Genomic DNA, 14,815 nt, shown 5'->3' on the forward strand with positions numbered 1-14,815 from the left:
TACTTTAGCAATGATTTTTATTTCTTTATTTCTTTATTTATTTTATATGCAAAACGTTTTTTTGAAAGAAGGCCAGTTTAGCTTGTAAAGAAAAATCTATATATATTTGGCCTTGGCACCATTTTTGCACTGGCACAAACACACACCTACCCAGTGCCCGAACCATTTCAAAACAGGCCTGGTGTTTCCAAATTCTGTGAATGTCATTGCGACATGTGCCGAAGGACATTGTGATTTCAGAAGATTGGAACCGTGTCCAGTGGCAAAAGGCCTATTCTGGGTCTGCACAACAGATAGGAAATGCGCAGAGAGAGAGACGGATATGCTACATGGGGAGTTTTATACAATTATTTGTTGTTTTGAACTCACTAATGTGTCCCCGAGGCCGTTTGAAAAGCCTTACAGAGGCGGATTTAGTCAGCATGGTTTCCTTGGCGGTAAAAATGATAACGACAAGCACATTTGCCTGCAATTCTCCACCTTTTCGAAGGTTGTAACTCATCTATTTTTAGAAGAAGGAAATACGATTTAAATGTGCATTTTGGTTCAAGGAAGAAAAAAAGTTGTAGAGGGTAATCTTCTGCTTTTCTTTAATATATCCCAGTCTGTTATGGACATTCCAGATTTAAAGTATACAAATATACATTCTCAGGTCATGGTTGGGGGGAATAATAAGAGCATTTGACCAGGGATAGTGTGTATTAACCCTCCCCCCGCTTCATTCATAATTAGGAATAAGATGGACGCACAGTTTTCTACAGCTCGGGTTTAATTGGTGAAATATCTCCCCTTAATACGCAGACCTGTTTTTCTCAGCCGTGTCGCAACCTTATCTTCATAGCACCTTGATGGTGACATTGACAAGAATGGATGCTAATTGTACGACTGAATCTCTACCTTGTGGCTTTTTAAGCAATGCAGTGTGCAAGTGAAAGAGTTTTTAAGGAGCATCAATCAACCGAACTGTGAATCTCTCTGCTGCAGAACTGAACTCCATGGCAACATTGATAATAAGTCAAAGTGAGGATATATTGCATCTTGCATCACACACAACCTGCAGATTATGATGATTATCTTCTGAGTGTCGGGGATCTCTCAATACTGCCATCGTGTTATTGATCACAAAAACAAAGTCCTTTAAATGTGCAGGATTAAAATATACATTCTCAGTGCCAGTCTATTTTGCTGATAAGCAAACTGAAACATCCAAAATAAATATACAGTTGTGCAACATCTCTAGTTCAGAAAGCATCTCATGGAAAGTATTAATAGTCCAGAGCCAATGCATTCCTGCTTCTTTACTTATAAATGTTCTTATATAAAGTGGAAACAGCTTTTTAATTTGGAAACATAATTTTAATTTGTTTTTCTTGTTTTTGAGCAAAGGGTGACTGCACATATTTCTCTGAATACATTTGCCATTATGATCTTACTAAACTGTGAACGATACTGTAGTTATATGGTATTGCTATAATGTTGAGTAGTGTTAATCACTGAGTTCTCCCTTTGTGAGTTAAAATGAATGCTTTAACATGGACTTAGTACAACAGAATGTAACTTATATGACAGTAAGGTAGTGTCTTTTTTTTCTTTACAGTAATAAGCAGACGGGTTATTTTTCGGAAAACCTTTGTACCTTTTATCTGTTTTTATTCAGTGGGGATTTTTTTGTCAGTTTCATATTCTTTTTCTTTCATGGGACTGAAACAAAGAGATACATTTTTAACTTACGGATAGGATATTCAAAGGTAATAGTAAAGTTTCAGGTTTCATGGAGCATGGAGAAGTGACCCGGAGGCCAGTGGCAAGTGTTGTAATGTCACACAAGGCACTTTAGACGAGCCAGAAAGAAGAGAAGGTTAGGATAGATGTTCTACTTGATAGGGCTTGTTGAGGAAGTACCTATAGAAAGACACACATGCCATTTCCTGCAGGAGGCCCAGCAGCTCTGATCTGTCCTCAGGCCTGTTTGTATCATGCGCTGGCGTACGTTAAAACCTGCGCTTGATTTGGCACACTGTTTACTGTAAAGAGCAGGCAAATATGTCCTGAACTGCTGATGTGTGTCCCACGTAAATCAGTCAGTGCCTGATAATAAAGTCGCTCTGTGATTTATCAGTCTGGTGCCACTGCCACCATTGCCCCACGATTACGGGCCTGCTGTCAGATGTGCACAACCGGACCTTTGAAGCCAGACCTGAGAGACTTCAAGGACCGGTGGGCTTCTCTGACAGCAGCCTCGTCTGTCAGGCAGGCGACTCTGGCTCTCCCTGGCCACGCCATTGGCCATCGCCCGGACTTTGATCCCATCAGCGCCTCAATCATTTTAAATCCCATAATTATTTGATTGAAATGATAACAGAGGCTTGTAATGCAGTGCGCTCACCCAGATCTGTGACACCAGGGCCCAATATGTCGCTTAAAATTCAAGGAGCGCGGAGGAGCGTGCTGTTAACAGTGAAACGATTATTACTATGATTATGTATACAGCGATTGATGTAGGGTAAAACAATGCACTGAGAAACCGTTTATGCAGTGGAGACGGACACTTACATACAGTACATGAACTTACAACTCACTCACAACTCAGCAGCAGAGTGTCGGGTCTGTCCTGCGGGGCTGAGAGGGGGTTTTCAGCACAGAGACGGGGTAGAAAGCTGCAGCTCGGGGTGGTGACAGGGGAGGAGTAGGGGTGGGGGACATTCTGGAGCCGGGGGAAGGCACAGGCGGCCCAGAGTTTTGTGGCGCTAAGCTAAGTTTAAACCGATTGTACAGGGTGCTCATCTGCTTTAAAGGCCTTAATTGACACACAAATAAACCTGATTACACACCATGAATATTGTGGAGAAGAAAACGAAAAAGGGGTTGAGGTTTTTGTAGGACAGGACACTTAAAAGGTCATCGGTTGAGGTTGCGTGACCCAGTTTGGAGGCTGACAAGAACTCTGCCTCTCATGACATTATTCATATCCAGTTCAATCTAGCTCAGTGGTTCTCAACCCTGGTCCTGGTGTAACACAGACCCTGCTGTTTTTTTTTTCCATTCGAGCTCTCAATTACTTAATTGAACCCATAATTTAATTAATAATTTCCTAAATCAGAGCTAATTTAAACAGTAGGGAGTTTAAGTTGTGTAAAATTGAATAAGGAACATATCTTATTAAGGAACCAACTGTTTATCAGTTACACAATTTAAAAAGTCAAATATAAGCAAATTATTACTTCAATTAAGGGTTCAATTAAGTAATTGAGAGCTCAGTTGGAACAAAAACTAGGCAGGGTAGGGGCTCCTCCAATACTGGTTTAGATACTGAGCAAGTAACACTCAGAGAGAAGGGGAGACGCACACTGACACCCCCACCTCTACCCTCAGAGCTCGGAAGCAATTTTTCAACCTGAAAAACACAAGGCCACAGTAAGCCAAGGTAATATTGTAGCAGGGTAGTATACAGTAAAATAAATATTGCTCTGGAATCCCCAGTAACTGTGGTTATGGTGCTGTTTAAACTGGACCTGGGACAAATGTAGTTGTGAATTATGAAAATGAACAAATGAAAATTGAGAATTAAAGGGTTCAGATATTGAAACAATACGCGCATTTACACAGCCATTTCTGATGCAGATCAAATGTACCTCTCAGGGAGATGGTACAGATCTGGATCAAATGCATTTGATGCTGGCAGTGTAAACGCTCGACCTGCTCAAGTTCCGGCATGCACTGCGGCAGCGTGTTTTAGAGACGGGGGGGCAGACCGACAACCTTCACGTCAGTGGAGCACACGTCCCTACTGCCCATATTATAAACACAATATTGTTAAAACAACACTAAATGGCACTTATTTTATGTTAGCAAAAATATATAATTGTATTTTTATCTTCAATGCTTCGGTTGTGAAAAAATATGCAAGTGCGTTGGTTTTACTTGTTATAATAATTCGTAACGAGATGAAGACAGTTTTCGGTACAGCACTGTGTTCTAAAAGACTAATTTAATAAATTCATATAATGAAGCTTGGACTTGCGTGCCAGTGCACATGCGAGGGCCCCTGTGGTGGCAGAAAGTTGATCCTGATCAAATGGCCGTGTAAATGCAACACCACTGATTGTGATCAAATTTTCTGATGCGTTTGATCCGGATCAGAAATAGTCGTGTAAATGCGCCTATTGTTTCACAAACTAAATACTGTTTTTTACGTAAACTTTCAAAGTTGAACATATGCATTTTGAAACAAAATAAACTACTCAGAAGAGCGACAGGTGTAAGTGGTAATTGATGAAAGCTGAACCGGTTCGGGACAGTTTCTGCTCTAATTATCAATTTTATTCTGATCAACATTTCTATGGATCACTGTGAAAACTACATGCATTTAAAAAAATCGTAATTTTGACTTTATATTACACAATAATATATATTTATTTTCACAGTTAAGCACAAACACAGTTTATGTCCTCTGTAGAAGCCCTCTGTAACGGTTGGCCACCCCCCACATTGAATAAAACTATGCAGGTGGATGGCCTGGTGTTTTACTAACCAGGAGGTTTACATCTCTTGCTGAATTCGAATTTACCAAGATTTTAGTTTAATTTTATGTTTGGAGGAAATAGTGACTTCATCAAAAATACATATATACACACACGAAAGATACTGCGGACTCCTGAAGTGTTTCTACACCTCTGAAACGCTGCACTTGTACAGCAGAAGAAAAAGATCTAAGCTGGCCACAGCAGGAACTTAGCACCCGCATTTGGCGAGATATTTTCTCTCGGTCTCTAGGCAACAGAAACCTCAGTGTCATGCTGTGCTGGAGTCGGGGGAAGTTGGGGGAGGGGGGCAGTGTAGGCCTCGCTGCAAAATAACCCTTTTGACACAGTCAGTTTCACAAAAGCACACGGGTTACAAACTTCACATCCGCAGGAGCGAAACTGAACTGAGTCAACGGGCAGATTTTTAACCCCCTAATTCGGCATATTTCGCTATAATTCATTTGGTCTTGCTGGGTCGTTGATGTTTTATTTTCTGGACCCAAACAGAAGGGCCTTAATAGAGTTTCGTTTCCCCTTCCAATGTGAAAACACTCTCACCAAAAGTGCACTACAATCATTCATCACAGACTTTCAGCTCATGGAGAAGGGGGGGGGCTGGTGAGAAGTTTGGGGAATAGGTAAGAGTTTAGATTTATGAATGATAAATCCGTTGCTGTACTGTCAAGATAAAGTGTAAAGCACTAGTCCACATCCCAGGCATGCAGAGAGAGGAGGATGGTCATTTCATAGAGCTATCTTTACCTCTGCTCTTCCTTCTGGTGACACTAAAGATCAGGTATTACAGTAAGAGGTCACAGTGTCCTCTCCAGTGTGTGAAAGTACTACGTTGCTCCTTCACAGGCCTCTGTCCTGCACGTAAGTCACAGCCGGCTTGACCATACCCTGGTACATACTAGGGAAGTGTATTGGATTGCATCAAGCGCCTATTTGTGTCTATCCCAGGATTACCCCTAAAAATAAGTGCTTAATACAATTCAGGGCGATTCTCCAGCGGTGTAAAATGTTCCAGTTAAAATCAGTATTATCCCAGTAGGTTAGAGAGCAGGATAATTAAATCACCGTCTCAGTTTAAAGTCAGTTCACTTCTGGGTTGCTAAAATAAAGTGAAGAAAGCATTTAAAAAGAAAACAAACTAAGACAATAACAAAAAAAACTATATATTTTGTTTATTTGGTTGGAAGAACCTTCAAAGATTCTAGATTTTAATTTCTTTGAATGTATTTATTTATTTATTTTGGGGGGGATATGGGGCTTTCCTGCTTGATTTAACCCCAAATTCACAGGCTTTGTATTTTAATTAAAGTACAGCGGTCTAAATATTGTATATATGTACACTGCCCTGCTGAATTTTTCTTTAATCCTTTAAAACAAAACTTAATTCTAAATAACACAGCTTACAAAACCTAGTATTTCATAAATGTTATTCACTGTTTCAACCACTTTTTGTAGTTTCCAAAGAAAAAAGTACTATTCCTCTTTCAGTTCGACAACATTTGCACAGGATATTCCCTGCCTTCAACATGTCCATTATCTCTAATTGTCAGCCGCTTTAAAATCTCTGTCATGTGGATAAATATATATATATATATTTAAATTCTGATAAAAACTACCTGACCTTTAACACACATTTCTGTGTTGTTTTTGTTGTTCAATATAGTCTTGGAACAGTGAGACTTGAGAGGGAAAAAATATAGTCACCAGGAACAAGTCTGAGATTATATTTTTCCTTCCTACACTGGAAAATATAGCATTGTTGTCCTTTGTGCTTCTCGGCATTGAAGAAGAGTTGAGAAGTGGGATTGACAGCTAGTGTGTTTTGAAGTGGCCGGTGGGGGAGGTTAAACCGAAGCGTGGCTTTTTTCTTAGCCTGTTTACAGCTAAAATAACGCGGGGACCCTAGCCATTTCTTCATAGTAAAGCATAAAGCAGACAAGAAAATCATTCCTAGGCAATAAAATGCAAAAGTAAATGCAGGCTTTTGTCAGCTTTAAACAGACTTTATATTTACACAGGGTGAAACTGATACAATAGATGAAAAACCTTCAGCTCCTGGGGACAGTAGTTAGTGTGTGTCCTTTTAATGTGCGTTTCCATATCCATATATCTGCTAATAAATATATACCATAATGAAGGGGTCTTGGGAGAGGAACTATGGGTAAGGGAGACACCGTGACGCTGAGCTGGAGGGTGTAGGAGAGGAAGTGCGGCCTGCCACCGAGGGACAGGGCCGAGGGACAGAGTGAAGGCCTGTCTGATCCCAGCCTGCCACTCGTGATAGGACTTATCTGAGTTCACAGGCATTTCCCTCCCCTCCTTCCCCAGGCCCACTCCGTCTCTCCCTGTTCTCAGGCTCATCAGATCCCTCACTCTCATCCTTATCTGCTTTATCTCGGCCCCAGGCTGCAACTTCTCATTGTTGGAATTACACCTCCTCCACGCACACACACATGCACACACACACGCACACACACATAGACACACGCACACACACTGCCAATTTCTGAGAATCAAAACGTAAACACAAACACTATATTTTTCTGCACAAGTCTTTGCCCTCAGATTGACTTTTGTTTTTTGTTTTTTTTAATGAAGCGTGGTAGAGGAATTGTAAAACCCACACTGTCCTGTGTTTGCCTCCTATGTGGCAGCGACACAGGCACATGGTGTTTCATGCAAAATTGCTTTTCCATCAGTCACTTTTCTTCCATTTTACCTGCAAATCAGTACACTATTCTGTCAGTCTTTGAACCCCAGCCAAAGATAAACCAATGCTGGTCGCTGAAACAAAAAGCTTTCAACAGGTCTCCATTGTTAAAAACCAAAACTGGAACTTTTTGGAAGTTACTCAATGCAGTCCAGCCTCAGAACTTATAGAACAACTTACAGATTTCAAAATACTTCATAGCAAGTGAGAGGGGGGAAAATAAATGTTATCGGTCTACAATTATATAATTTATGATTAATCTGATCTCCTAACATATAACCAGTATGCAAAATATAACCAGTACTTATTGATAATGAGTTGTCCGAATATTCAAAGTCCTAAAAGACTCCAGGGGTGAGTAATCAGGGAGTTTTTTGGGGAGATCCTCTTATAGTGCAATCTTTATTCTGTAATCAAAGACACAAACCACAGGCCAGTCCAGAGATGATAGGAAATAAAAATTCTCTGATTTATCTACTTAATGTTGCATCAGCTGTTGCTAAGATCACTTTGACCCCACCTCTTGCAGTGTCAGAAGAGGGATTGCCTAAGATATTTGGCCCAATACCTCATTTTATGTAAGCATTGCAAAAAGAATGAAGTGGTGTATTTCAATATGCAAGACACCTATTACCATAATTTGCTGAAAGATTTTACAAATAGTGCTTTAAGTCTATTGTTTGGAACTGGCATAGTGGTGACCAGGTGTCCTGGATGTTTGTGACACCAAATCAGACGCCCTTTTATTTTTAAAAGCACTGGACCTGTGCAACAGACAGCCGGCCGTGAAGACACTGCAGCTGCTAACCACGACACCGAAGCCTCTCCTTTACAGTAGGGAGGACATTCGTGCACTTAAGAAAAGTGAATTGTACGCCAAAGACTCGAAACTGCAAATAAGAGGAAGTTGCTCGAGTTTATGAAGCCTGTGAAAACAAAACAAAAAAAAAAGGTCTCATAAGCAAGACTTCCTCTTATGAAACTCAAATTGGTCTTATTGGGTGTGTGTGTGAGAGAGAGAAGGGAGAGCATTTTAGTGAAACTGCTTTTGCAGGAATTACAGATCCTTTTTCTCATAAAACAGACATGGCCATTGTCCAGCTTATGTTCTGCAATGTGTGTGTGTCATGAGTAAAAGATCAAGCACCAGACACCACCACTAAGGAAAGTTTATATTTATTTAGCTTATTTCCTGAAGGCTGCCAACATAATCTATTACTTTGCAAATTAACTTGCACAACAATCCCATTTTAAAAAATGTGTTGCAATACTACTTTCTAAAGCTATATATATCACATTAAAGTCATTTTTTTTGTTAGGGTTGCTATTTTACAAATGCCCAAACGGTAACTGAAATACAGCCAGACGTGCCAAGCTTTAAGCAACCAGAAAATAGAAAAGAAAAAGTGCAAAGGTTATGGTGTAGAAAGTGCCCTCATTAGCACTCAGATATATTAATACTCACTGGGGTTACAGTAAAAGGGGCTTAGTCTTTACCATATATGGCTAAAAGCACTGAAGGAGTCGACCAATAGAGGCCGACTGTCGCTCCGTGTGATAAGCCGCTGAGAGGGCTCGCAATGTATGTACGCTCTGTCTGGGGGTGGGGGGGCGGCGGTTTGGTGTGATAATCAGGTCCTTGTTTCTGTTTGAGTCATGATCGGTCTTCTTTTTCACCCTGTTTTATGGACCTGACTTTAATTTAAAAGGGATTTGTGATCAGGGGAAATACAGCTCCTATCTAGTTTTGTTTTTCTTTTCTAACCTGAACATTTTAGCTTCCAGGAATGGGTGCGAGGCGAGTTTGATAGCTTTGTAAGTTTGGAGAACATAGATGGAGGTTTGAACATTGAAAAAGGGGGCAAATAAACCACTGATTAATCAGATTTCTCCTCAGCAGGGTCCCAATCAGGCATGAATAAGATTTCAGCCAAAATGAAAAATGATACATGATTTTTCACCTCATGATTGGACAGACAGACACATAAACAAATATATATACATTCAACATGCTTACATAAACTGTCTGACCAAACAAGAAAAACACACTTTATTTATCATTTGAATGCACTACTGTATTCTGGACTACACAGTGGAAATTGTTATTCAAGCACACTTAATCCACACACACAACTTGGTACTATTAGTCATTTCTGGTGCAACTATTGAGCTAGTACTACGGTAGGTATATGAAGGTGTTTTCTGCTATTCCGGAAACTGCTTGTGTTTCTCGAGGACCGCACACATCTGCACACCCTGCACTTTTCACCACATGGGTCCAAATCTTTTTATTGTGGTCCGTTAATCAGAAATGTCCTTGTGTCACACTCCTTACATTGTGTTGCCAGCTCTGGTGGGATGTGCTCCACAAGGACGACTTGGTTCATATTTTTTATTAATGGGGCTTATGAAATCCGTCCTACATTTAACTGATGACGTGTGTTTGGTTGCTTGCTTGTTTATACATTTAATACCCGAATAACAGATAAGTACTCTTATAATTAAATAATGTTCTGAATCTTATACCTCAAGTATGAAAGTAGCCTGACTTGGCACTACTACAGGTACCTACACATAAACAATATACTGTACTGTACGCTACACTATAATCTAAATACAAATTTTCTGTTCAATTATTTTGGTATATATATATTGCATATTGTGCAATAATAAACGCCATTTAAGCATTGTATACACTGATTTTATGTAATAATAAGCATTTATCAGAAGTTTTTAACTATGCAATAATATTGATGCATCTTGGGTCTCCTCTGACACTATTTCTTGTCCCCTACGACATTTTTTATTTGTATCTGACTATTTGTGGTCATGTATGACACACTTTAGTCCTACATGTCATTTTTTGCTCTAGTAAGACATTGTGTGGTCACGTGGACTTTATGGTCGTGATGACATTTGTTATTTCGGTTTGACACTTTATCGCTGTTCAGTACCACAGTTATTGCTCTTGTATTTTTTATATAAAAACTATTATTAATTAGTAATAAAAATGGCTTAATTAGTCATGGAGGCAGTTTCCATTGTGTGAACAGTTCAGCTGTAGAAGGAAAACTCTTAGCAGTTTGGTTTTGTGCTACTGTAGTGTTACTGTAGTATTATTTCTAACCTAATGTATACCTCTACTACTTACACTAACCTATAAACTATCACTGACAGTAACCTGCATATGACCATACAAAATAATACATTTACACATGCAGCATATAGTTACATGAAGATAAAGTATCTTTGGATATTTTTATTTGTAGGTCAACAGAATTATTATTATTAATATTATTTGTATTGCAAGCCTGCTAGGATAGTTATCTGCATATATTTAATTTAAATCATAGATTTTAAAGACCATTAAATGACATAACCCTATTTCAGGCCTTTCCATTAGGTAAGTCCAACCCTGGTTTTGGTTTAGGCTTAACATTAGGAATAGATTCTTTTTAGAGTCCTAGTTAAGCTAGATTTGAATTTAGACATCAAAATAGAGGTAGTGTTTCAATTGTCAGGTTACTGGTTTAGATTTACTAGTGATTATAATTGTCTGCTACCGAATATGTAACGTTTCTTTGTTTTAATGTATGTTTTAACATTTATAAACTTAATATATATGGTGTGATTAATATATTTTAAGCAACACCATTTGCTGTGTGTCGGGGTCTGCAAAAGGTGAACTTTCAAACATGCTATAAGATGACCTCACATCTAAACTAAATGCCTTCTAACTGAACACTTAAAGAAAGTTATATATTGTAAATAAAAGCACATATCTTGATCTCTACATTTTCTATAAGCCCTCATAAATTGAAACAAATCCATTGTTTTAATTGAACTAGCTTTAAAAAAAATACGAAAGAAAGAAAAAAAGCAGGCAGATTGTGGTATTGACAAAGAAGAACAGTTTTAGCGACAGAATATGTGCATTTCCTGCCGTCTGTGCAGCACTTCAATGAAACGAGGCCAGGGCATAGCGTTACAGGAAGGAAATGGTGAGTGGAAAGCTAGTCCTATTTTGCAAAGGTGAGATCCAAGTCTCTCAGATAAAACTGATATATGTTGCCCGTTCTATTAAAGCAGCTTTATTCAACAGAGCTGCTATTACTGGCAAAACCAGGACAGACACCAAAAACTAGTGGCACCTGAGACTAGCATGCATTTCCTAGTCCACACGTCTGCGATACATGTATAGTCTGAGAGAAAGACAGCAAATCAGCAACCAAAAATACTTTCTACAGTAGTAAATGGTTTAATCTGTAACCATTCAAATTTCTCACTTGAGCACACAGATTTAGTACATTCAGTACCAGATAAAGGTGACACTCGATTTGATTATTATCATCAAAATTAAATGTGAATATAATGCAATAATATATTGGGCCAAAGAAAATGAGAAATTAATCTGTAAAAATAACCTTGAAGAGAAGAACATGTAGATGCAGAGAAAGATTAAAATTCATGGTTGTTAATAAATGATTACAATATGTATATGCTTTTGTACATAAACTGTAGCTGATTTAAGCCCCTTCATTTGGTATCTTTATATGTTCTGTGTTTAATGACTGATCACCTGCAGCATTGTGTTTTGTTTTTAGCAGGACACATCTTCTTTTCTCTGTAAGATTTTAAGCTGTTTTATAGTCCAATTAAACTTCAGTCAATTAAACCAACCAATTAAGTCTTAAACCAGTGTGGATGCCGCTCAGCCATCACCTACATTGAAGCCGTCTCACTGACAAATCAATAGACCCCTGACCTTTCACAAGTATATATTAAAAGTGTGACACTTCAGCATATTGCTAACCAAGAAGGAAAAAGGAGTCGCCGCAGATGTTTCTCTGAGGCACGGAGATCAACAGCAAACTGTTTGTTTTCTGGTGCTAAAATACATGAAGCTGCTACTCATTAGCTGTCTGAGAAATATGAAACGGTTCCTTTAACCCAGAGCATGCGTTTCTGAAGCTGTGGTGAAGAGGTTCTCAGGCAGCAGGAGAGGGCTGGGCGGGGAGGGCGAGAGCTTGCTGAAGTTGTCTATGCAGCTCGATGGTTATCAGAGCTCCAGCGCGCTTGTGTCTAATACCTGCGGTCAGAAGCCACACATCATTGTGCAGACAGAAAACTAAGTGAGCAAATTAAAAAATATATTTTCAAAGTAGCTCTGACCTTTCCTCTGACCAAAGGATTTTCACACCAACTGCAGTTTCCATTCCGAAACATGTCCTAAAAAAGACCTCTTGGAGAAAATGTTTGTTTGTACTTTGTTGAAACCATAGTTACTATGTTGAGAGACAGGAATAAAGGTGGTTTCCATCATTACCACATACATAATCCTCATCTGTAAGATTTAAACATGTTACACAAGCAGAGTAAGGTTTACTTCTGAAGCATGCTGCAGGCCCAGCCATTGGTGCTGTCCACCGGGAGCACAGTGTGTGTCTCCAGCCTTCCTTTCCATGAAAAATGGGTGGAAAAGTGTTGAAATTGTTCTGTTCCCTCCAGATTTGATTGGGGATACATTAGGAACTCTGAGGTCTATATCCATCTGCTCTTTAACCAATAATTGTCTTGATTTTCCACAAGATGTTCTTACCCCCTCTACACACTCTTTGTCTGTTGAAGGCTTGTTGAACACCTTCATCTCTGATGATCTTCTTCTGCAAACAGATACTATTTGCCAAGTTGATCTGATGCTCTTGAGAAATCCAGTGGAGTATCTAAAGATGGCTACTAAAGCCATTTGAAAAACACTCTACTCAAAAACTCGATCCCGAGCCTGTCCTACATAAAAACAAATCCAAAACAAGGAAATGGATGACAAAGCTAGAATTGGATTGGATTGGATTCTAAATGAATGCACAAAAGCACTAGGTAGCCATCTTGGTGCCGCTCCTGCCACTGAACCACAAACTGTGACTTTAGAATTTACATTCATGGGACTAACACTGAATTAACCCCGTGAGGGACAGACACTTGACAAGACTTGATTTTACCCGACACAGCAGCCTGCATCAGCCTTAAAAGATCACTGGGCTACTTCCTGTTCCTGGTCCTTCCTCTCTCATAGAAATGCACAGTTCTAGTCTTCCTACTTAAAAGCATTTGTATCAGTGCCGAATCCCTCCAGGTGGACCGATGTACAGCCTGTAATCAGCATTGTTTACCCCAGATTACAGTAATCTCCTTTACCCTACACTAAAGGCGCTTATGTTTCCACACACTGCGAGGGCCAGGTACAATTTATCATCTTCACGAGTCCTTTGGTAGCTCTGAAGGTCACACTATAACCGTGCCTTTTGAGACAAAAGCAAGTGACCCGTGCTTAGCTTTCTGTGGGGGATAAAGACTCCAGGAAGATTGTCTATGGCAATTTTCCTCTCTATTATTATATTTAGTTCTGCCTTTGTTTGCTGTCTCAGAACATGAAGCTCTACTTTATCGAACAGGAAGGATCCGATTGTGCTTTTTAATATAATCGTGTGACTATTTCATCATTGTTTCAAACAAGAAATGTAAATAATAAAGAAATGTCTCCAAAAGTGCACTTAGTCAACTGCTAACATTGTGGATTCATTACTCAGTTTATTGGTTGTAATGGAGTTCACACTGATGCCTCAAATTCAAGAGTTATTTTATTTCTTACAGATCTGGGATAGATTTTATAAATCCAACAGCAGTGTATAATTTCCTTTTCAATGGTGCCTATGTCTGCAGTAAGGGTTTGCCAACTGGGCCAGTAATAAGTAATAAGTAATGTTTGGCCTGTTTATACAAAATGATAATTATTTTATTTAATCCTACAATTTCAACATGGGGGAATTCATTCTGGTATATATGATTAAACTGTACTGAGAAAATCACCCTGTCAAGACATTTAGATCTCTTCTTTTGAAAACATTTTGTTTCTTCATTCAGTCCCAAAATTGTGAAACCAAAACCTAGGCCATGATTTTGATGTTTTCACCTATTGCAAATATTTTTGTATTTTCTGTAAACTAAACAAGAAAAATACAAGTTGATTTCGTATTAGGTTTTTCTTTTCTTTTTTTCATGAATGTGCTCAGGGAGTCTGAACCTATTTTTAAGAGGGGATTTCCCATTTTTAACAGTTAGTGATTATGCAAAAGTATTCTGAGTGTTCTTTGACAAGGGCCATGAGTGCCTTTACTAATCAGGGTTTTCATCAAACTTGGGTTGAACGATTTTTAAAGCCAGAGATATCAAGTTCAAGAACCATGTATGGCTTTTCATGACAGAAAAGTGTTTTTCACTTCAGAAAGGAAGACTCACAGACTTTAAATATCCTCTTAAACAAAGAGGCAAATGGTTTCAGTTGGAAATGCATTTGAGAACCCTTCACTTTCAACTTGGTTTATTTGCAATGACACAAGATCTCAGGATAATTGTTTGGAATAATAATTAGAATATAATTGAGGTTGCAGCTATTTTCTCACTACTCCACCTTCTCTGCAGTGTAGTAAGCTGCTAGTGTACGATATAAGAAAGTATGAATGGCATTGTCTTCAACCTCTAAAGCATTTTGGTTTCCTAGAGGTGAGAG

Source organism: Amia ocellicauda, chromosome 22 (assembly GCF_036373705.1).
Source record: "Amia ocellicauda isolate fAmiCal2 chromosome 22, fAmiCal2.hap1, whole genome shotgun sequence".
Classification (NCBI taxonomy): Eukaryota; Metazoa; Chordata; class Actinopteri; order Amiiformes; family Amiidae; genus Amia; species Amia ocellicauda.